This window comes from Anolis carolinensis, chromosome 3, assembly GCF_035594765.1.
Source record: "Anolis carolinensis isolate JA03-04 chromosome 3, rAnoCar3.1.pri, whole genome shotgun sequence".
NCBI lineage: Eukaryota > Metazoa > Chordata > Lepidosauria > Squamata > Dactyloidae > Anolis > Anolis carolinensis.
This window is the reverse complement of record NC_085843.1, coordinates 64,985,512-65,010,863: the sequence shown is the minus strand read 5'-3', so window position 1 is coordinate 65,010,863 and position 25,352 is coordinate 64,985,512. Positions and strand designations below refer to the sequence as shown.

The following is a 25,352-nucleotide window of genomic DNA, read 5'->3' as shown; positions in this document are numbered from 1 at the left end:
AAAATCCTTTGCAAATTTATTTAATTTTAGTTTGCAGACAATACGCTTATTCATAGTAGACCGGAAGAGATAACCATATTTATTGGTGGTCCCATTTCATTAACAAAATGAGAACCACTTGATCATTCAAGTGTGATATGAGGTCCTACAACAAGTGTCTGGGAAGTATTTATCTGTGTAGAGTACTCAAGGCCCTTTCACAAAGAGGTAACTATGTCTTCTTGTTGACTTATAGTTCTGGTTTATACATGAAACTTACACTGCATTTTTAACCTTTAGTTGTGGTATGAGTTTAATATGAGCTAGGATATATTGCTTGGTAAAAGTGAAGGCAGCAGGAAAAGGGGAAGAACACAATTATAGATGGATGGTCAAGGAATCCATGACCTTGAGTTCATAAAAAAAACTCTTCAAGGCTGTTAAGAATAGGGTCTTTTGGAGATTTCTGTTTCATAGAATGACCACCATGAGTCAAACTTGATTTGATTTTACAGCACAACAATAAAAATGGGAAGTCCTCCTTCATGAATTTGCCTGGAAATAGAGATTCTAACCATGAGTCCTATTACATATCCCACCACACAATGCTTCTAGGTTGGTGAGTCCCTGTGACATCATTTCCCTGTACCAGTAACCAGGCTGAGGAACTCTCCAAAAGGATGCTTTCCTTTTGTAGTGGGTAGAATCATAGGGCCCTTCCAGACAGGCCCTATATCCCAGGATCTGATCCCAGGTTTTCTGCATTAAACTGGATTATATGAGTCCACACTGTCAGATAATCTGGGATAAACAGAAAACCTGGGATCAGATGTTGAGATATAGGGCCTGTCTGGAAGGGCCCATAGAATCATAGAGTTGAAAGTACAACCCTCTGCCATGGTGGAAAAGCACAAACAAAGTACTCTCAACAGATGGCCATCCAGCCTCTGTTTAAAAGCCTCCAAAGAAGGAGCTTCCACCACACTGGATGTAATTTGCAAACTTGATAAGCATGCCCTCTATACCTTCATCCAAGTAAGTCATTATTAGAGATGCCGAATGGCACTGGGCCTAGAACAAAAGCAGCTATTCTGTATTGTTTCATATGGTCTTCAGCCTTGAACATTAAAGAAAAGTGCTCTGGCTGTTAACTGGTTGTGGTTTTCAATGGGTTATATGGGGGGGTCTGTTTTGCAATTCATTAACAGAATGTCAGGGTGGCATATTACAGGTAGGTGTTGGAAATTAAATCCATAAAATGTTCAGTCCTTGCTGCATAGAGAAACAGCTGTGGATCGGGGCTGGAGGCAAACTGCATTGGATAATCCAGAACATTGGATAAGCAGATGTTGGATAAGTGAGACTCTACTGTATTAATGTTTGTATTCATTCCTCTCTTCCCCCATGCATTGCATGGGTATTGTCCATGGTTCTGAAAGATTTTGACTCATATTTTCCTTTCTTCTGCTACTAAAAGTATTTGCCCATGTATTCTGAAAGATATATCTAAAGCATATTCATTGCATTTTTAGAAGCTCATATCCTTGGAAGAGGGCAGCTTTCCAGCTATTGGTTGGTCATATATAATTAATATAAGCTCCTGAATTAAAATACAATGTTATTTTAAGTAGATTTGAATATCAATAAGATTCTCTGTCAGCTGCCTAGTATTGTGGCACTTTGTGGCAATAAACTTCCCTACATAAACTTCAAGTTGAAATAAATTACCACTAATTTCCTCCTATTATTTCCTAATATGTCCTGACTAATTAGCTGTTTAAGTCTCTTAATGTGACGTATGGGTAAAGCCAATTGTGCAACTACTTGAAACATTCCAATTAAACTTTCCCACACAGATAATCTTATTTTTAATACTCTTTGCATAGCTTTTCCTGCATGGTTTATATTATGGCTTTGTAATTTGCTGCTAGCTTCTTTGTATATTTCTGCAGTGTGCAATGTCATTGCAGTGTCTGTGTTATATGAAAGAAAGTCCTGGATAAACACTGGCCATTCTGCAAAACCTCATCCATAACCCTATCACTTCCCCAAGCCAAGTCCTTACTGAATTCTATGCAAATCAAACTAGGCACTAAAATGCTTGTTTGAAAGAAATACTGACAAAATCTTCATGCCATAATTTGAGTCAGTGCAAGTTCAATCCTCCCTGCTATGTTTAAAACATTTGAATTTTTCCGAAGCACTGAAATAGGTGATCAAATAAAATGATCACAGTAAGATACATTTTCTTCAATACAGACCAACCTCCACATAACCTGTTGTCAGGCTTCCTTGTGAGTGTGGTCATGGCTGAAAAAGCCATTGTGTTCATAAAAACAGCCACTAGTAAGGAGTGTCATATAAACACACAGATCCCAGTGTGCCAGCTCCCACAAGTGCAACTCTACACTGATATTATAATATTATAATGGTGTCAATGCAAATGTGTAAGTATTGCACCCAAAATACACAAAACATGTATTGCAAGTGTGGGGATACTGCAAGTGGGGTCTGCCTTCATCTTCCACCAATGACAATCAGATTAGAAAGGTGGAAGTAATGGCCCCCGCTAATGGTCTGGTGACAGCAACACCATCATTCCAGAAAGCAGGGCAAAAGCTATCATTGGGAATGGTCGGCCTCTCTTCCTTTTTCCTTCCATTTTCCTCAGCATCGTGATCTTTTCCAAGCTTTCCTGTCTCCTCATGATGTGGCCAAAATACTTCAGCTCTCTACTCTACTGTGGCTGAAAGTTGAGGAGGGGTTGGGAAACTGAAGCGGGAGCACCCTGTAATGGGCTGGATGAGGGTAAACAAATGGAAACAAGACAGAGGTACTCCTGGTCACTAGGAAGGCAGATCAGGGGATAGGTATCCAGGCTGTGTTGGATGGGGGTACAATCCTCCTGAAGAAACAGATCCACAGTTTGGGGATCCTCCAGGACTAAGTGCTGAATCTGGAGGTCCACATATCTGCGGTTGCCGGGGGGGGGGGGGGGGCTTTGCACAATTATAACTTGTGTGCCAACTGCTCCTGTTCCTTGAGATTAATGTAATACCCTCTACATGGGCCTGCCTCTGAAGAGTGTTTGGAAACTTCAGCTGGTCCAAAGAGGTGCAGGCAGGTTGCTCAATGGGGCTGGCTACAGGGAGCGGACAACCACCCCTCCCCCCGTTGCAGCAGCTCCACTGGATGCCAGTCTATTTCCAGGAACAATTCCGACCACATCGTCTTGGACGAATCTGCCCAGTCCCTGAGATCTTCAGGAGAGGCCCTTCTCTCGGTCCCACCTCTTCTCAAGCTTGATTGGTGGAAACGAGAGAGAGGACCTTCCTTCTCAGTGGCTGCCCTTTGATTCTGGAATTCCCTGCCCAGGGAAGCCAGAACGGCCCCCTCCTTGCTCTCCTTCCGGCAGCAGGATAAAATCTTTTTATTCAAACAGGCTTTTAAATGAGGTATTTAAAGTCAAGTTAGGGAGTGAAGTGGTTTTGAGCTTTGAATATGTTTTATTGGATTTGAACTGTGACTTTTTAAATACTGTTATGTTCAATTCTGTTTTAATGTTTGCATATTTGTATATTTTAAATTGTGTGGTAATGCTTTTAATGTGAGCTGCTTTGAGTCTCCTTTGCAAGAGATGAAGCGGGGTACACCTGCTCTGTGTAGCAGGTGGACAATATCAAAGGAGGAAACCATGAACATGAACAAAATCTGGCTACCAGCATTAAAAAACTCTAAAATCAGGACAGTAAATAAAGAACAACACTCTGAAAACAGAAGAATTCCAGACATGAATCAGACTGGGGCAGCTAACACCTCCCAACAAAGGATTCCCCAGACAAGAATCAGCCAGGCTTTGAAGCTGCAAACCTTTTCAATGCTAACCAAGGTGATTAATTACAATATTCACATTTGCCTCCAACAGGCAAGAGTTCTTTCTCCAACCCTGGACCCTCCACAGATATATAAACCTCCCTTGCCTAGTTTTCAGTATACCTCACAACCTCAGAGCATGTCTGCCATAGATGTAGGCGGAACCTCAGGAGAGAATGCTTCTGGAACATGGCCATACAACCAGGAAAACTCACAGCAACCCAGTGATTCCAGCCACAAAAGCCTTTGACATCATCACGGGGCCTCATCATACTTGATCATATATCCACTTTAAATCTGGTTTCTGCCTCCTGCAGAATATTGGGGTTTGTGAAGCCAAACTGGCTGAGCTGTTTAAAGGCCCCTCTCTAAAGTGGATTTAAAATGGATCCAAAGTTGATTCAAACTTTAGTGTGATGAAGCCAATAACTGTTCAGTATCTTTCTTGGTGTCAATATTCACACATCCAAAGATTTCCAACTGGATGGCTTCTAGCACAGCCATTCAGAGAGGTTGTCCTGCATTTCCTTCCTTTGTTGTTGGTTTTGTTTCTTCAAGTTGTTCTAACTGATGGCAATTGCATCACAGTGTCTTCTTAGCAAGATTTTTTGGGGTTTTCTTTTTTTGGAGGGGGTTGTCCTTGCTTGCCTCTGAGGCTGAGAAAGTGTGGCTTGTCCAAGGTCACCCAGTGAGTTTCCAAAGCTCAACCCTGGTTTCCTAGTCCAATGCTTAGAGCACTCTCCACATGGCTCTCCATAGGGGCGTTGCATTTGGTTTTCTGTGCGAGAAAAGTAAAGAAAGACTGCCGAAGCTGTAGGAAAACTCGGGAGGGGTTGTTAAGGGGAAGGCAGTCTCAGCAAACCCTCGCAGCCCCTGCCAGGGCAACCCAGAAGGGCACAATACAAGCGCATGCCCTTCTCCTTGGCAAGGCTTCGCGGGCAGGGGAAGCCTCTCTCCGCCCACGCGCAACGTGTCCAACTTGCGCGCCTGCCTTGTTAAGCCAGGCGTATCTTCCGAGGGGAAAGTCACCTCAGGAATGCTGTGCCAAGGCCCCCTCCCCAAGAGGTGCTCTTCCACAACTTGCCCTCCCCGCCTGGGTCCAAATCCAGGAGCTCCGACTGAAAGAGAAGTCTTGAGGCGGATGCCTGAGAGAGCGACTCCTAAACCAAGAGACCTTTGAGTCCTTCCATCCTCACACGAGAGAAAAGGCAGGAGAGCGAAAGCTGCCTGGGCTGGGGGTTCCTCCCCCCCTCCCCCCCCCCCCCCCCCAGCAGAAGCAGCGGCTTCATCGCGGCTCCTCCCTTCAGGTGGAGACAGCACTAGGCAACTAGGAGCAGCCGCAGCAGCAGCAGCGAACGCATTCCTCGCGGCGGCTGATCGCCTCGCTGGCTGCCTGTGTCGCTCCCTCTCTCTGCTGGACAGCGCTTCGCTTACCTGGTGGGGTTTTCACGGGAAACGAGCCCAGGAACCCAGTGGAGGTGAGTGCAAAGGGCGGGAAGGTCAGGACGGTCAGAGAGAGGAGGAGGGAGAAGACGAGCTCTTGCCCAAACTCTCTTCTTGCTGAGATAAGCTCCCAGGGTTCCAAGGACATGATTTAGGCATCGGGGCTGGGAATAACTTGTGCCCACTAGCAGAGTTCGCCTTGGCTATCTATTTGTCCCTGATTGTGAATGGAAGTTTCGTCTTTGGGCAGGCGCCAGGCATCAAACAGGATGTTGGACCCAGAGCTTGGTGGAGACTCCTCTTCCTCTCCTCTCCCATTTGGCTCCTCCATCCATATATTTGTCAGATCAGCACTGTTACTAAAGCCAAGATGTGCCTTAGCCCTGGGGTGGGGCAAAAGGATGCTATTTTTCCTCCTCCCAAATAAGAATCCTCTCTTTCAAAATTTCCTTGCTAACCTTACAGTAACTTCAAACTTAAGGTAAGCCTTTGGAAACACACTGGAGGCATGTTACCAAAGCAAGGTCAACATGGCAAATTTTCTAGTGTGAATAATTTTCAAGGATTCACTTTCTGTGATGATAGAAAATCAGAGTCAAAGGGAAAAAAATTGGGTTGCTGTAAATTTTACAGAAGCATTCTCTCCTGACGTTTCACTCAGAAGTTGTGAGGTCTGTTGGAAAACTACACAAGTGGAATTTATATATCTGTGGAAGATCTAGGGTTGGAGAAAGAACTCTTGCCTGCTTGAGGCACTTGTGAATGGTGAAACTGGCCACCTTGATTAGCATTGAATGGCTTTTCAGCTTCAAAGCCTGGCTGCTTCCTGCCTGGGGGACTCCTTTGTTGGTAAAATGTCAGGAGAGAATGATTCTGGAACATGGCCATACAGCTCAGAAAACTCACAGCAACCCAATGATTCTAGCCATGAAAGCCTTTGACAGCATATTAATACAATTGAGGTGAGTTTCTTTCTGATTCAGTGTGATAAAGGGGGAAAAATCTTATTGCAGTAAAGCATCCTTTCTAAATTTGCCATGCTGTTGGCTGAAACATTGACTGAGCAAGCCCAGTATTTGTCTTGTCTGTTTGAGGCAAGTGTGAATGGTGCAATTGGCTGCCTTGATTAGCATTGAATGGCCTTGCAGCTTCAAAGTCTGGCTTCTTCCTGCCTAGGGGAATCCATTGTTAGGAGGTGTCAACTGGCCTGGAAAAGATCATGATGCTGGGGAAAATGGAAGGAAAGAGGAAGAGAGACTGACCAAGGGCGAGGTGGATGGATGGTATCCTTGAAGTGACTGGCTTGACGTTGAGGGAACTGGGGGCGGCGACAGCCGACAGGGAACTCTTGCGTGGACTGGTCCATGAGGTCACGAAGAGTCGGAAACGACTGCGTGAAAGAAGAAGAAGTCAACTGGCCTTGATTGTTTCATGTCTGGAATTCCTCTGTTTTCAGAGTGTTGTTCTTTATTTACTGCCCTGATTGTAGAGTTTTTTTAAAATACTGGTAGCTAGATTGTGTTCATTTTCATGGTTTCCTCCTTTCTGTTGAAATTGTCCACATGCTTGTGGATTTCAATATATATATATATATATTTGGAAAAGGGAATATCCACATTTTTCTATCTCCTCCATTCATAGCTACACCACTGGCAAAGCCTCACCAGGTCTGAGACATCTGAAAGTATCCAAGGTATTCTACAAGAATGGAGGGGCACAGGACTGTCCATTAATCCTGAAGTCATCTTGCACATTTAAGGAAGAACAGATTCATATAGTATTAGTAAGAGCTGTCATGGATTACAATCTGCTTCTGAGAAAGTGGATTGTAATCCAAGGCAGATCATTCTTACACAAAATAAATCTGTTCATTATAGAGGTTTGCAATGAGACTCCTCATTTCTGTGCCTCTTTTTCTTCTGACATGGAGTAACCTTGGAAATGTATTCAGGAGTTGGCCACGCAGTAACATACAGCAAGACCCCAATTCCATAAAGAGATAGCGGAGCAACCTTGCTTCCTTTTAGAAAATCATTCCAAGAAGGCAGCTGCTGGATAGTAAATTGCAGCTTGGTTGGAATGCTGTGAGAAATTTGCTGCATTTTGTACTTTGCATGTGTGTTTCCTCCTGTCCTCTCTGAAACTTTCAAAAGTTGCTATTTTCAAAGCAAAGGATGATGGCCTGGTGACCAAAGATGTACAAAAGTGGCATGTGAAGATTCCACTCTACAAAACTTTGTCAAGTCTAGGTTATTTCTCATTGGAGAACTCAAGTGAGTGAGCTAATGAGCAAAATGTGAGTGCGAAAGGAGTCAAAGAGCATACTCATGTCTTTTGGTCATCATTTTCTGCTTAAAAAATCATTATATATCCAGTCTGACTTCTTCAGATTGGGTGAAGTGAAACTAGTAAAACAAGCCCTCTAAATAAATAAATAAACCAATCTTTATTGGAATTGCTTTATACACTTTGGCAACAGTCCAGGCAAGTTCCATGTGTTTTATCTCAACAAAATTAATGGATTTAAGCACAATTAACTCTGTGCTGGAGTCTAGCCTCTGTGCTAGTGAATAACAGCACCAGGCTATGTTTTTGCACAAATTTACTACTAGTACTTGATGATGCAAAATGCAAATTACAATAGAGGATTTGGTTCATTAAATCAACACAAGATGTAGACTCAGTGGAAGCTGTAGCCAGACTCTCTTCATTGGACATAATTTTTTTTTCTATTATCAATAAAGTGGGCCATAACCACTTTTATCTCTTATCTTTATCTATGGACCCAAGTGATTAATTTCAGGTGAATATTAATTTCATATGACAACTGTCTTAGGCTCCTTTTGTGATATACATTATGGCTTCACTTTAACTACCATGGCAATATCCTACAAGATCCTGGGTTTGTAGTTTGGTGAGGCACTAGAGCTCTTTCTGGCTGAAACGTCTAAATGCCTGTTTCTAAATGGCAAATCCCAGGATTCCATAGATGTTGCTATGACAAAGTGGAATCATTGTGCCATAATTATGTGGTGTGAAAGGATCCTAAGCTCATGATTTCATAAAGAATCCAATGAGATTGCTGTGAGTTTTCCGGGCTGTATGGCCATGTTCCAGAAGCATTCTCTCCTGACATTTTGCCCACACCTATGGAAGGCATCCTCAGGTCTGTTGGAAGCTAGGCAAGTGGAGTTCATATATCCGTAGAAGGTCCAGGGTGGGAGAAAGAACTCTTGTCTGTTGGAGGCCAGTGTGAAGGTTGCAATTGGTCACCTTGATTAGCATTGAAAAGGCTTGCAGCTTTAAAGCCTGGCTGCTTCCTACCTGGGGGGATCCTTGTTAGGAGGTGTTAGCTGACCCTGATTGTTTCTTGTCTGGAATTTCTCTGTTTTCAGAGTATTGTTCTTTATTTACTGTCCTGATTTCAGAGTTTTTTTAATGCTGGTAACCAGATTTTGTTCATTTTCATGGTTTCCTCCTTTCTGTTGAAATTGTCCACATGCTTGTGGATTTCAATGGCTTCTCTGTATAGTCTGACATGGTGGTTGTTAGATTGGTTCAGTATTTCTGTGTTCTCAAATAATATGCTGTGTCCAGGTTGGTTCATCAAGTGCTCGGCTATGGCTGACTCCTCTGGTTGAATCAGTCTATGAATAGATGTGGGAGAAATGTTAGGAGAGAATGCTTCTAGAACATGGCCATACAGCCCGGAAAACTCATAGCAACCCAGTGATTCCGACCATGAAAGCCTTCATCAACACAATCCCATGGGACATGGTCAGATTTTGTTCCAAATAAATATGCATAGGATTAAACTGTATATTGGTGTGTTCAACCATATTCAGTGCTGTAGAGATTCTGAATATGCTATTTTTACTGGAATTGTTCAATTTATATGCATTAGCAGATGACCTAGTATTTTGGCCATCAGGGCTTTCAGTATGACTTTCACAAGTTGTGGGTTTATAGTAGTTTATTGAAAATGTATTCCTCCACATTTCAGGCATACTACTGAACTTGCCAGCAGCCAAACTTCTAAAGTTTTATCAGAAGATATGGGAAATGCAGTATGAATCTCTTCTAATTTATTTGGGACATTCAGAACCACCTTAACATCTACTGCTTTCCAATAGAATTCAGTAGCAGCTTTTCAGTAAGTTAGCAACATGGTTTTAGCTGGTGACCTTTCTGGGGAAATTCCTGGTATGCTGCCTCTTTCAACTAGAGAGAGAGGATTGTCTCTGTGCTGGTCTGTGGAGACTCCCCTCCAAACTTGCACAATATATGTCTATATTTGGAGGAACCTAACAGGAGACTCTCGGAGTAATAGGGTTGTGTGTGTGCGTGCACACATGCATACCCTGTTTCCCCAAAAATAAGACATCCCCAGAAAATAAGACCTAGTAGAGGTTTTGCTGAATTGCTAAATATAAGGCCTCCCCCAAAAGTAAGACCTAACAAAGTTTTTGTTTGGTAGCATGCCCACCAAACAGAACAAAGCATGCAGGATCATTAAATGTATGTACTATAGATTGTTGTACATGGAAATAATGGTAGTAACAAGAAATTCTTGATAGGATTCAGTTTGGTTATGCTGGTTTGTGATAACAACTACTGTACAGTATATAATAAATGTTCAATTTTTTTGTTCAACAATAAATGTGAATTCTTCTTCATGGAAGAATAAGACATCCCCTGAAAATAAGACCTAGCATATCTTTGGGAGCAAAAATTAATATAAGACACTGTCTTATTTTCGGGGAAACAGGGTATGTGCGTACAATCTCAGAATGAAAACAAATGGATAAGACAGAATCTTCCCCATCTCTCAGGAATTGCTTTCCAAGCCTGCATCCAGAAAGTTCCCCTCCTACTCAAATTTCAGCTAAAGCAGGAGAAAAATGTTGGAGTGTTTCTAATGCTCAACTCTCTTTTGAAGAAAGCATTACCTATCCCCTGAAGATCCTTTCCAGGCCGGAGGCCAATGAACGCTGGTGGCCTCTCTAGTCCTGACTGAATAATTCCTTTGGATCAAGGCTTCTTCACTGTATTGCATTATCTCCTACCATCCTCCTGGGGATTGTGATGAGCACCCAGAAGGAATACTTGAATAATCCAATACAGTGAATGTTTCTTGATCAACACTGGGCAGATAATATGTCAACTTTTGCTGCAAAGAACAGCAAGACCACAGTTTCTAAGGTGGTGCATGTGCATCTACTATAAATGAACAGAGCTGGGCAGCAGGCTGAAGAAAGGGTTAGCAAAGAGAATTTTGAAATGGAAGTGGAAATGAATGAGAAAGTAGCCTTGGGTTGTAATTCCAAGTGAGAAGCACCAATTCATTGAGAGGCACAAATGAGAGTCCAAAGATAGTGTGGAAGAATGTGCTCGCCATTCTAATGGGCTTTTCCAAATTTTTCCTATTAATGTCTTTGATGCAGTGCCAGGTTTATCATTGTGTTTAAATAGTGGTAACTGTTGGCCAGGGCCCCCCATTTTCCTGCACCAATTTTTTTATGATGGATTTTGCTTAAGTTGTGCAATTCTAAATTTGAAGGTGTTCTGTTTTGGAGCTATTCCAGACATAATGGTAGAGTTGATAGTCTATGGGAGTGTGCCACAAAGCAGGCAGTGTAGGCCTACTGGGTCTACCCCCTTTGGGGTCCAAGGAAGGGGCCTCATCACTTAACTAGCACAGGGCCTCATTTGTCCTAAATCCAGCACTGCTTTAATGATAATAATAATAATAAATAATAAAACTTTATTTATAACCCGCTTCCATCTCCCGAAGGGGACTTGGAGTGGTTCACATGGAGACCAAGCCCGATCAACAGATAAAATAATATGATGACAGCATATATAATTAAAACAATAACAGTAAAATAACATTCATAAAATAAATAGCGAGCATCAGGACTGAATGATGGGGCTATTAAGAAATTACAGGGAAAGCAGACGTGCAAAAGCAGAAGGCAATGAGATTTAGGAATAAAGTGCTGAGGATTAGGGCAGGAAATAGTCAAGACTGGATGGTGATGAAACCAGACCTGCTGTTCAAAAGCATGTTGAAGCATCCAAGTCAGTCTTCAAATTTTTGTGGAATGTGGCCAGGGTAGGTGCTAATCTCTTCCTAGGGAGAGAGTTCCAGAGCCAGGGGGCCACCACCGAGAAGGCCCTCTCCCTCGTCCCCACCAGTCGTGTTTGCAATGGAGCCGAGAGCAAGAGAAGGGCCTCCCCGGCGGATCTGAGAGCTCATGGTGGTTCGTAGGAGGAGATAAGGTCACGCAAGTAAGCAGGACCTGAGCCGTTTGCTGGATATGCTGGAACACAAGGTAGCAGTATTCTGAATGAGACAGAATAGGAGAGCATCATAGTCTTCCGGGATATTGATTGTTGCCATTTCTTCACTGCTTATGGTGGTGTATGTAACTCACAAGCCATACTTTTGCCACCCCTAATCTAAAATGACACAACCTTGATGCAGTTGAGTAAGTCAAAAGCTTGGTAGTGCCTAGATGGAAGACTGCATTAAAAATGCTATCCATGACTAGTGAGTTCCCTGAGGGGAAAAAGCAGGAGAAAAATGTAACAATTGCATACATAAACAAATAGGATTAATTCATTCAAAGCCAATATAATTTAGTGATCATAGTGCTGACTGGAATTGATCCATAAAACTCACTGGGTGATTTTGGACTCTCTCTGTCAGCTTGAGGATTGTTATGAAGGTAAAGGAGGATTGCCTTGACTAGCATCTTCATGTGGTAGACCTGTAACAATAAAATAAAAGTAAATAATAAAACATAATAATATCAGCCGTTTTTATTGGCAGAAAGGATAGTATAAAATCTGAGGTAAGGCTCACGATCTGTTATATTCTGGGATGTTTTCCCATGGTGTTCATCTACCAATGTGATCAGCACTTATGTATAGAAGTACCTTTCCATTGCTTAGTTATAGCAATTACAATAATTTTAATGTGCAAATATACTGAGAAAATAATAAACATAAAAGTTTTTGTTAAGAGTACAAGGACAGTACACTGACAATATATGCATATGTTGTTGAATACATCTAACAAAAAGCAAAATGCTTCTAAATTCTGCAAAATATTGGTTTGTTAGTAAATGGGCACAAAACCAAATAGTCGTACTATGGAATGTAGTTCAAAGCTTTAGAATTAGAAATATCAATATTTTAAAATTACAAGGAGTAGCCAGAAAGGGGTATTATGTATGTAAAGCTAGAGCTGAATAATACAGTGTTGAAAAATGACATTTGTATTTCCACCTATAGCTATAGTTTTCTTGTTATGATTTATTGAGACTATAAAACTTTCTAAAAAGGCAATAGAACTGGAGCACTTGGCACCAATATTAAAATTGGTATAGATCCTCAGTTGTTGAATACCAGAGTACTGAAGCAATGAAACCATATCTTTTACAAGTTCATTTCTACTTCAGTTTTTATACAAGCAGTTTTCTCTGTGTTCTTCTGTTTGGATTTTTGTATTTCAAAATAAGGATAGAATCAATACTGAAAATTTAACAAAAGGAATACGTAGTTGGTTGGCAAACTTGTTATAGTTCGGTTTTATTTTAAAAAGAAAAGGTCTTAATGTATTGCTGTGTTGATTTTATTTTGCCTTCTATATTTTATTGGAATTTTGAATAATAATAATAATAATAACAACAACAACAACGTTATTTTTATACCTTGCCAATCATCTCCCCAAAGGGACTCGGGGCAGCTTACAAGCAGGACCAAGCCCAGAACATACAACAGAATTGACTAACTAAAAATACATCTAAAAACATAATAGAGATGGTTGCTTCCATATATTTCTTACAGTTAATGCATTCCTTCTTGTTTGCTCTGCATTCACAAAATCATATAATACATAGGAAAGGTGAAAAGGGGATGAAGGGTCTGTGAGATACATGAGACCCAGCAATCTGGAAAACCTTCTTGATGCCTTGGGTTTTTTTGTTTTTCATCTCTTTTTGGAATATTATAGAGTTGGACGAGACTGCAAGGTCCTCTCCCTGCCATGTAGGAGTACACATTCAGGTCACTCCAGACAGATGAACATTCACCCTCTGCTTAAAAACCTCCAGAGAAGAAGAAAACATAAATAGATGATGGATGGATGTAAATACTCTATTATATTCAAAGGGATTTTTTTCAGTTGCATTAGTCTGAACACTACTCAGTTGTGCCTCATATTCACAACACCCAGTCCTGGAAGAGAAATAGAAATAGAAATTACAAGCTGGTTTCTATTATCAGTTCAAAACTGCATGGAGGTGAACAAGGTGAAATTTAAACCATTGAAGATAGAAGTCAGAAAACCTAATATCGTGGGGAAGTTGTACAACTTGTTCTCACATCTTAAGTGTGCACCTTCACCTGATGCTTTCTCTGCATGTCATATGTGACAAGAAACAGTTTTCACCACCTTCAAATGGTAAATCTGCTGCATGTTTTCTTGGAGAAAATAGACTAGTTTAGGAAATTCAGATCAAAGTTAAAGATCAGACATTTGTCTTGTATCTTTTGCCTGTTTCTTAACCTTAAACCTATAACTTGAGGACTCAGTACATAACCACCTACTTCACTGTAAGCTTCTCATATGAACCAATATCTGAGGGCAGCCTTGATTTTCCATTTCTTTGTAAAACCTGCTAAGAGATGCCCCTTCGACATTGCCATATAAATTCAAGATTATCTAATTTGAACTGGATTATATGACAGTGTAGACACATATAATTCAGTTCAAAGCAGATAATGTAGATTATCTAATTTGATAATATGGATTATATGGCAGTGTAAATGGCCTGAATGACAAGCTCTTTTCAGTGGTAGGACCAAAGCTATGGATATCCCTTCCCTTGAAGAGTTATCACTTTTCTTTATTTGTTGCTTTTAGAAATCAATTGAACCTGTTTTGTGCTTTTTAAGATTTGCCCTATTACTGCTGCACTGAATTTTTAACCTAAAAAGTCATGTCATGCATATGTTTGTTAAAAATATATATGATACAGTTTTTTCTTCAGATTAAATCTACATTTAAGGTGACAGATTAAAAGTAGCACACCACTTTTCTAGGACTTTTTGATTAATCTGCTATTTTGTTAGTGTTATTGCTGTACCAAACTTGTACAGCAGCTTTAGGGACACTTATTCTGAAAAAATTCTCCCTAAATATTAAATAAAGCAGGGGAGAGGGAAGAAATATAGGAGTTTTTACTGGGATTAAATCTCTCAAACTATTACAGTGTCTTGAAAACTGGAAGAGCCATGTAAGACTGTTTTTAAGAGCCAATAAATGTAATTGTTCACCATGCAATAAAGGTAAAATGTTGATTTCTGAACCAATCTTTTTTAGATTTCTCATCATGTGGATACTCTTTTTCTAATATGTCCCTGTAGCAGGTTATTGTGATCACTGCTGGCCCTGTGTGGGCAGAAAACACTTTAACTCATCTAAGTTCTTCTTGTATGCTTTCTAATAATTTCTGATGTATAGCAGCCATATGATGGGGTTTTCTTGATGAGATTTGTTCAGAGTGGGTTTGATGAGAGAATGTGACTAGCCCAAGGTCACCCAACTGGATTCCATGGCTGAGCGGGGATTTGAATTGTAGTCCAAGGCTGAAACCACCACAGTATACTGCCCACTGCAGTGCTTCCTCTGAAAAACTGCTTCAGAGGACTAAGGAAAATATGGTAGAATATGTGGAGATGCTGCAGTAGACAGTGAAAACTGTGTGACCTGCCTGGCATTGCCAGCTTTTCAATGGTACAAAGCTACCACTGCATTAGTAATAGGAATTATCTATGCAGTTTTGTCTATGACACAGCCAAATATTCATATGTTGCTAATTGATATGTTAATCAGCTTTAATGTAGGTTACTATACAGGGTGTTTGAAAAAGAACTCCCTATTCACCATTTAAATTAAATGGTGAATAGGGAGTCCTTTTTCAAACACCCTGTATTATAGGGGTCCTAGCAGGCTGAGAGGTGATAAATGTAAATAAATAGTAGATTAAATACTAAATACTGCTCTATTAGTGTTCTTCCCCCATGCTATCTTAACTACTTGGAAAGTGAACTGGCTGAGGAGGGAACAAATTGGAGACTATATAGTTGAATCATATAAGAATTTATTAACTGACCAAATTATAGACTTTCTCTCCTCCTGAGTCTCACTACAAAGTCTTTATGAAGTGAAGTAAAGTCTTTGAGAGATAAACACAGTTCTGGCTGAACTGAGGTTCTTGAATCTTTATTTCTGCTTATTGTCTCTTTCTTGTATGGTGTTCAACTGTCTCTAAGATGGTCTCAACATTTAACTTTGACTGGACTTGAATACAGTTTTGACTAGACATGTTATTTTGTAGACCTTCCGGGCTTCCTGTCTCTTCACCTTCCAGTCACAAAAGGCTGACACTTCCAAGAACAAGAAGTGCCTTACCTGAAGCTCTACCCCTGAAGGGATTCTTAAAGGGGCAGGGTGATGGAAGCTTCAAATGCAAAGAGGCTGTCTAGACTGCCCCCCAAGAAACTTTATGTAAAATATTAACCCCTTTAACTAAAAAGGGCTCAACTAGGGGTAAACAGTGAGTGTCTCTGTGGGGGCATGACAATTGGGCAATAGATAAAGAGTTGATGATGGTTTTCTATATTAGTGAGGATGGTTTTCCTCACTAATTCCAAAATCATATATTTTCTTTGGTGTGTGATTTCAGCTGAGTCCCATGCACTCCCCTCCAACAATATAATTTTAAACATGTCTAATAATATATGGTGGTCTCGTAGTGAAATTTTTTATTAGCCAGTTACAGCTATGCAAAAACCTCCAAGTATATCAGCTGGAATTTTTTTTTGCCTAAATAAACCTGCTTATCTTAATAACAGGTAAGAAAGGGTTTAGCTCTTTCCTAGTAACCTAATTCTATGATTCTGCCAAGAGACAATTAAAATGATTTATAGCATGTGGAAGTGTCACCACATAAGATGCAAAGACATAAAGATTAGAACATGTTTTATGTAAATTTTACACTTTGTCACTAGTGTAAATCCAAGCTAACTTGTGTCTCTGCCCATTAGAGTCAACCTAAATTAACCACAAAATGTGATAGTTAATTTAGGCTCATATTTAATTACATGTGTTGAATGTATCAATCACTTTTGAAAATTGTTGCTTTGAAATAAATTAAGTGGAGTACAGAACAAAAGAGATTGATAAGATAAATGTACAACTTTTTACTATTAGGAAGCAAGATAATTTAATACATTTCTGCAAAGTTTCTGACCAACATAATTTATAACAAACATGGGAGATGAAATTTTAGATAGCACATTGTTCTTTCTTCTTGTCCTTCCTCGTCCTTTCCCTGATGCCTGAGCAGATATTGCACATAGATAGCTACAAAGATACAAGGGGTCATCAAGTTCATCCAACACCCAGCAACTGGAAGTTTCTAACAAGGCTATAAAACTGGAACTTACTCTTTAGACTATTTTTGAACTGATGCTTATCTTTTCCAGCAATCTGAGCAGCTGAAAGAAAGGTTTACCTAATGTCAGTTCCCTCAGAGCATTCAGATTGTTTTGTGAAGGAACTGATCTGAATTAGCTCAGGAAACTGACATCCAGGTTAACCTTTCGCTGGAGTTCAGCTCTTTGAAAAAGCTCAAGACATTAATATCATAGAGACTTGGGTTGTTTAAAACTCAAGAGTACTCTCACAATCGTTGCTTGAAAAGAGTAAAAACTGTTACAATAGTGGAGATTCTCCAAAAGTAATTTATTCGAGTCATGGTGTCTCCTGTTTGGGAATTAGGACTGAACATTGCATACCTGATGACATGATAGAAGAAAACTGAGAAGACAAGAGATTAGAGATTCTTATGTATATATATGGGGGAAACAACCTTTTCTGGGTTATAGACCCCAATCACACAAAGGATGGTTGTGGGTGGAACTAAAGCTACCCTCCCATGAAGAGGGGCATCTGTATTTTCTCTGCCTTTCTCTCCTATATCTTACTTTCTCTCTTTTATGTTTCGATTATCTTCATTCCCTCCCACATATGTGCCTGCATATTTCTCTCTTATGCACTCACACAACCAGTCCTGCACACACATGCTCTCCCACAACCAGTCCTCCATCATTCCTTCAAAAGCCCATGACTTCATCACATAGAATAAAATTTGTGTTTCTATACATTTAAGAATCAGCATGTAGCCCATCACATGGCGCAAACCTCAGCTGTAGGTTCCAGGTATTTCTCCATTTCTAAAGTATGGTCAATTGGCCTTTGACTTATTTTTCAATTCTCTGCTTAGAGACGTGTAAAAAAGTCCAATTTAACATGTGATAGGAAATCCTCTTTGCCCATTGTAAATAAAGTGATAATTTTATGGTGGCAGGAACTGAGATGGGCAGTATAAAATCCTTTCTTCCACCATAACCTTTATGACCAAGAAGGTAATTTATGTCTTTTTAAATAATGGCTAATGCTCCTTTGGACGGTGTGGCTCCCACTGTGTGGCTCTTTGAAAAGGGTGCTTTACCTTTCTCATGTTTTTTTTTTCATATATATATATATATATATATATATATATATATATATATATTCATATGTTATTGTTCTGTACTTTTTGCACAGTGGTATGTATATGTGTTTATCACTTATGTTATATGTTTTTTAATAAAATATTTAATTAAAAAAAGAAAAGAAAAGGGTGCTTTAGCTCAGCTTCTCTGTGAAGGGCATGAGAGCAAACAACAGGAAAGGAGACATATATCTGCCATGTGATGGCAAATCAAAGAGATAAATCTTAAAGAAAGCAGAGAAAAAGATTAAGTGTGATGAGGGTAGGAAAATCTTATGTTTAATTTCAAAATGGGGCATGGCGAAGCTTTAAGGAAAAATCAACATTTACTTCATTTTACTTATCCTGTGGGATGAAGTCCCCAGTGTAGATGTTTGACAGTGGAAATGACAACCTGGCTGCATCGGTATCTCTTAGGGTGGTTAAGGTTACAATAACCTATTCAGACTAGCTTCTGGACTCTGCAAGCAGAACAGAAAAAGCCAAGCATCAATAATGTCATTAAGCAAGGTTGAAGATTGAATCAGGATTCAACAACAGAAGCATTTTATTTTTGGCAATGGAAGGTGATAAATAGTAAAAAGATAAAGTAACGACAGTTTCATAAACTTAGCAACATTTTAATACTTCTGTTAATATTTTATTTTCTTAAAAAGATCTAACAAGTTAGGCTTCACTGAACCATAAACCAAAGTTTTAACATTTTATGTTTATTCTCTTTTGCCTTTTTAAAGTCAAATTTTAGATTGGAAGGTTTTGAGGCAGAACTTGATTCCCCCCCCCCCCCAAAAAAAAAAAATCCACAGTTTGCCCTATGGTCCCCTGTAATAGGGTGAATGTACATGGTGAAGGAGGTATCTGGTAGATGGAAAAGACTAATTATATGTCATCCTTGGAAAACTAATGTCTTTCTATAATCATTACCATATTTTGTTATTAAAATATAAATTAATGAAATAGCTCTTAAAAACACTTGCTACTGCTATTGCTGTTTTCACTGGGCTTCTTCTGTAAATGTATTTGATTTTATGTGAAGTGTTTTGTTGCTCTGTATCAGTCAACATCACATTGCTTACTTGTCTTTCTTCTTTCTTTAAAAAATGGTGTACAAGACATCTTGTTAGCACCATGCTGCATGATAATAACCTTACTGGATCTGGACTACAATTTTTATAACAGTCTTAGGTATTCTCCAAAACTTATCACTCCTCAGATCCACTCAATGTCAGTGTTGGGCACAGATCACAGGGAAGATATTAACAATAGTAACACTCAAAGGTCACTGATTTGTTTAGTCCTGGGGCGGCAACAGTGGCCAACTTGTTCCTCCTGGGATCCACTGGGGCCATACAGATTTCCAAAAATGAAAGTGGAAGTGGGCAGAAGTCTAGTTCCTTTGGGCATTTAAAAAAATTTAAGCAGTGAAAAGCTGATGGAAGGATGGGCAGAAACCTTTTTAAAAGATAAATGTCAAGTCCTTCAAATATTTCAGAAGAGACTTCTTACCCATTTATTTTGGCCAGAAGAAGAATAGCATAAGGACCTTGAGGGATTGAGGACAACAAAGACAATCTCGGTGACTGCTTTTAGTCTCAGAGCTTCATTTAGTTCACTCTGATCAAGCCCTGTATCTAATCTTGCAGAAATTTTCCAAGGTTTCAGGAAGAATTGGTTTGTAAGCCTGTCTGAGAGTCCTAGTTATTCAATGCCAGATTTGCCATTGTGCTTATGTACGCTTAAGCACAGGGCCCCGTTGGCTGAGGGGGGGGGGGGGGAGAAGGGGCTTTTCCTGCCAAAAGTTTTTTTTATGATGGATTTTGCTTATGTGGTGCAATTCTAAATTTGAAGGTATTCTGGTTTGAAGTGATTCCAGACAGAATGATGGAGTTGATAGTCTATGGGAGTGTGCCACAAAGCAGGCAGTGTAGCTTAGCAAGCCTACTTGCTTCAGAGCTCAAGTAATCATAACTTCTAGCACAGGGCTTCATTTGTCCTAAATTTGGCACTGCTGCTATTTATTGGTGATATCCATCCAAATATTAACAAAATTTAATACTGCTTAGCTTCCAAACTCAGGTTGGGTTCAGGTGTATACATAGTGAACAATCTTTAGTGAAGCTGAATAATACAAGCAATATTAAGTGCATAGTTTCAGGCATATCTGTCAAATGAAGCTTCAGGAGCTCAGTGGGTTTTAATTCCAGATAAGGACAAGTAGGATTCTAGCATAAAAGAGTCGATAGAATTAATGTAATGATGGTGATTTTTGCAGTGGGTGATCTGCAAACGGCTATGGAAATTAATTTCTGGATGGATTTCAACAAAATATGAAGGGTATGGTTGAGAAGGTCAGATTCTAGATATACGTTATGTGGCATATATCTATTTGGGCTGGACTCTAGTGAGGCACCCTACTGATTTTCACAAAATGACTGATGAATTTACACTGTCTGAGATAATACATTCCATAGCATAATTTTGGCATGTGATGTACACATTTATTGCTTAAGAAGTCCCTTAAATTTGATTGGCAAAGTTATACAACTGAATGCCCACCTGAATGTGAAACTGAATGTACAATTAAATGCACGAGCGCATGATTATATAATAATTTTACAGCATGTGCAACTTTGTACCTAAACCTTTGAACTGAATTCAGATCTTCAGCAGCAGACAAAAAATCACAACTCCTATGTAGGGAACTTACGCATATATCAAACAATAGATCCCTGCAAATGTTTGGACAGGGGTGTATATTGTTCAGACTGAAAATATTGGTAAGATAAATAGCAAAATATCTTTGGAGACTGAGTTTTCCAACATTCTCTGTGTTATAGTCCATAAAAGCCAAAACTGTGATGTGTGTGTAGCATTCTAAAATATCGGAATGCAAAGGAATTTTGTTGCACCTTAGAGACTGAGAGAAATGAAGTTGGTAGCATAAACTTTCGTAGACTAAGCCTACTTTCTAGTTTTTGAAGTGCGATCAAGCTGTGTTTTGCAGAGAATATTAAAACATGTAGGAAAGAAACACCTATGCTTATAAAAATCCTGGTATTGATTCTCTGGCTACCTACAAATCTCATCACCAGCATCTCATTAAATTATTGAAGGTTTTTCCTTTCTCCTAGATGTGCTCTTGATTACAGATCGCATCTTTCTGGACCTCAGTTACTTTACCTTTCCATACACTTATCACACTTAAAGACAACACTTTTTCCTCTGGTTATTTCATCTTGATCAAATGCTTTTGAGCTGAAGAAGTGCAGTTCATTCTAATATAAAATCTGTCCAATTAGATTTGTTCTTTATACAATATCTATTACAATTAAAGTGAGTGTAAAGGATGAACTTTCATGGCCAGATTCTCCTCCCCCTGCTTTACCGCAGTTTTGTTCTGTTATCTATCAAAATATGCTGCAATGTTCTAGTATTTTAATTTGGATTTTTCTTTCAAAATAATCAATACTTCCTGAGTTAATAGAAAAGAAGGAGAGAGCTTTTATCATGCCAAAACTAACTTGCTAGATCTGTTCCTTATCCAATATTGAACTAAAGAAATAAAATACAAAGGAGTCTTTTATAGGGTTTTGCACAATTCCATTTTGCAATACAGGATTCAGGGATCCGACAGCCAGACCACCAAAAATGGACCAGGTGGGGGACAGCTGAATGGACTACATGGTGCCGGAACTTTTGTCTACATTCTGGAGATTCGGCTGTTCTGAGATTGACAAGAGTAGCCACACACGGGGTTTTTCCCCGATTAGCCTTGCAAGAGCCAATCAGAAGAAGAAAGCGAATCATGTATCTTTTTGCAAAGGTGGTCTATATATACCAGGGCAAGCTCCTCCATTTTTCTGTGGCATTCTGGCATTTGAGAGAGAGAGAGAGAGAGAGAGAGAGAGATCATGTGCTATCTAGCGCAGTGTTCTATCTCAGTGCCGTCACTGCTTAGGATCGATTTTTGAGAATTTCACTCGTTTTCTTCTTATATCATTAAATTTGCTCAGCTAATATCTTCCTTATAGTCCTTCTTTTATTTTACTAATTTTGCTAGGGAGGTGTGGATGGGTGTGCATTTGTGAGGGATGTAAGTTTAAAAAGGGCACTTTCGTGTGTTTGTTTAAATATTTTTTTACCTTTTTTTGCTTTAACTTCATTTAGTGTGGGATAGGTTTAGGGAAAGGAGGGATAGCCTGACTCTCATGAGTCCCCACAGGGAGAATATTATTTCAATTTTAATCCCTCCCCAGCCCTACCTTCTGTCTTGTGTTCTCTGTCCTGCACCAGCAGCTTTCCTCCCCCCAAAATATTTTAAAATTACAAAAAAAAAATCAGTGGATGACCCAAATGTTCTGAAGCTCGAGGGGTTTATGTGTTCATAAATGTGTTCTCCAAGTGTTTTCATTTTCATCCCAATATCCATTAAAATGATGGAAAGAGGAGCCTTGCAAGTTCCCCTGTTGTCACCAATAGACTGAATCTTCCCAGAACATAAACAGAACTTCTGGGTGCCAGATTATGGAACAGTATTTTTCCCCTCCTGGTTTTAGGAATTTCCTGGTAAACTGAATGTGGGGATGGGGGCAGCTGAAAATGGGACCAAAATGGCATGGGTTTTTGTGTGTGTGTGTGTGTGTGTGTCTTGCACATCCCATGTCTTTTAGAGCTTGAGTGCAGTTAACTGAGATTTTCTATTTCTGTTTCAAAATACCTACAGAAAATTAAGGCAAGAAAAAGTAACTAATATTTTTTCCTACTGAGATACAATGGAATCTGAGCAGGTGCTGTTCCTAGAGGTTTCTACTTTTGATTTCCAGATCTGTGTGATGACTAGAATAGATAAAACATCCATATTGAGCAAGGGCTGCTGTGATGTTAATATGGAAGGGAGTCAGAGAAATGACTGTTGCATATTGGGACCAATGCTGAAAAGGTGCTGATGTGCACTGAGTACTCCTGTCTGTCTATTTCAGACTGATAGAGCCCAATACCTTATGAGCTGAACAGAAATAGGGAGTGCCAATGTGAATTGGTGGACCCAATGCACATCAAACACTCTTGGTAGTGCCCTGATAATCATCTTTGAAATTCATTAGCAGAGTTCTTCATTGCCTTTGCTACATAGCTATGTATGTGTAAAGTTAAGAAATACAGTACAACCCCTAAACTTACAGTGGAAACAGGAAATCCTAAACTTACAGTGGAAACAGGAAATCCTATTGAAATGAATAACTTCTGCAGGAAGCTACAATGGGTTTCAGGTGAATGCCTTAGAAAATTCCTAGAAGTCTATCCTCTCTAGGTATTTATGGTAACTTTTCCTGGAAGCATATCTTGGAATCTCCTGGATGACCTAGGAAATTCCTATAGAATATATTGTGTCAGATGCAGTTAGATGAAATGCCCTAATCTACAGAGATTTTTTTTTCTTTGTTTACATCTAAGGGCAAAATGCAAAGTTCAGGATAAATTTATATAAATGCTACTTGCAGGACTGCAAAATTTCTCTCTTTAAAAATGCAATTGTGAATGACAGTGGGGTGATTTGGGGGTGGCAGAGCAGGGAGCATTACAGCCCTCTGATTTATGAAAAAGAAGACATTGAGGGGGAAGAAAAAGACATGAACTTGATCTGATCTCAGCAGTGAGAATTACCCTGGATCCTATAATTTTTTATCAGGAGAATTGCACCTATACGGAGTCAGATTAAAGGGGAGAGCTTAAATCCACTCAGGATATACTGCCTTTTCTTTACATTTGATAATTGTACTTTGCACATGACATATATTCCTACTGCTGGGTTAAGTGTGTGCTTGTTAGAAAAGCCATTAAATTGGAACAGTCAATTGCATGGTCACCAACCTGTACACAGCATGGCAACCACATATTGAAAATCACCAGCTAATGGAAAAGTTCTCTGTTTCTGCAGACTGTCTTGATTCCCAAAGACAGAGGAGGTTATTAAGGATGGGACTGGCATGTTAAATATAATCCAGGAAAAAAGTTTGCTTTGACAGGTTTGACATAAATTAATACTTCTGTTTGAGTTCACTCCAAATCACATTCATTCATTTATAGTACTTTGCCTTTTTAACAGAATACTTATAGAAAATGTTCTGATTTTTTGTGCCTTAGGAATTTTTTCAATGCCTAAGGCACCAAGTTTTGCAGAAATATGTAGAAGAATTATATGGTTGATGATGTAGATAGCCACTATAAACTAAAATGTCATGAGGGGATGAATTAATTATTAATTTAGGAAGGTCTCTTCTTCTACAATTCATTATCAGATGTTTTAATAGCAATGTGTTATAACTAGTGATGTTCCCTGTAACTTGTTACTTTTGGCAGTAATGAGGTATAATTGTGTGTGAAAATAAGTAGGTAGTTTAGTAGAGCAGGCAGAAAAAGAAACATTTCCTAAACAGAAGACATAGATGAAAGAAACAGCTAACTAGAAGTAATTCCTCATAATACTGTGATCTGGAGTCAGCTTTATAATTATTTTATTAAGGTGTACAGCAGCTCAGCAAGGTCATGGTATGAACACCGGGTTTTGTTTGCATTATGTATGCAGCTTTTTCATAGCCTATGCTCGCAATTTCCCTGTCAGACGAACCAACAAATATATGAAATATTAGTTTCAGCTCCTTCACTTTTGACTGCCACTGCTCCCTTGGTTGAGGTGCTTCAAAGGAACCCCTTTCCTCAGAGGTCTCATGTCTTTGTCATGATCATCACTGTTAGTTCAGCAGCCCTCTCTTTCTTAACAAGGCAGAAGCTAAGCAATAACCAATAACAATTCAGATAATCATGGGCAGGGTGTAGAGTTATCATGTGAAAAAGATGTCTTCACTGAAACTTTCTCACCAATACTGGTTTCCACAACAAGTCATTTTCCCCCCCAAAATCTAATTATCACAGAGACAGAAAGTGAGGTGAAGTCTTCTGAACAGGGGCACAGATAGCAAAACAAACACAACAGTGGTGTTAACCCTTCCCTATGCTATCCAAAGCTATATATATAGGCTCGAGTTACACTTAAAAAATGTAACTGCTCTGACAAATTCCACTTAAGAACAAACCTATCATATTCATAACTTGGGGACATAACTTGATGATCAATATAGAAATCAATAGACTTGATAACTGTAAGATCCATTTTCTTTGCAAAAACACAATCGGGACAGATTATGGCAGAAACCATGAGCTGGAAGTTGTATGTGCTGACATGTATTATTTTGATTAGTCTCAAAGAAATTTTGTTCATTTTTTCAAATGGTTTTTGCAGATTTCTGGAAAATGCTCAGTACTGACAACAGTTGCCTTGTAGTAAAATCATGTTGGAGAGGTTGTTTGTGAGATGCATTCAAACCTCTTGTGTCTGCTGTGTGAGCTTACTTTCACAAAGGAAAAAAAACC

At 39.4% G+C, this 25,352-nt stretch overlaps 1 protein-coding gene across 1 annotated transcript in view; it reads left to right on the top strand.

Moving 5' to 3' along the window:
- The first annotated feature begins 5,189 nt into the window (after positions 1-5,189).
- Positions 5,190-25,352, top strand: part of robo2 (roundabout guidance receptor 2) — a 1,412,536-nt gene continuing 1,392,373 nt past the window's right edge. The window contains exon 1 of the mRNA XM_062977135.1: positions 5,190-5,330. The gene's annotated coding sequence lies outside the window, so the exon portion shown is untranslated. The remainder of the gene's footprint in view (positions 5,331-25,352) is intronic.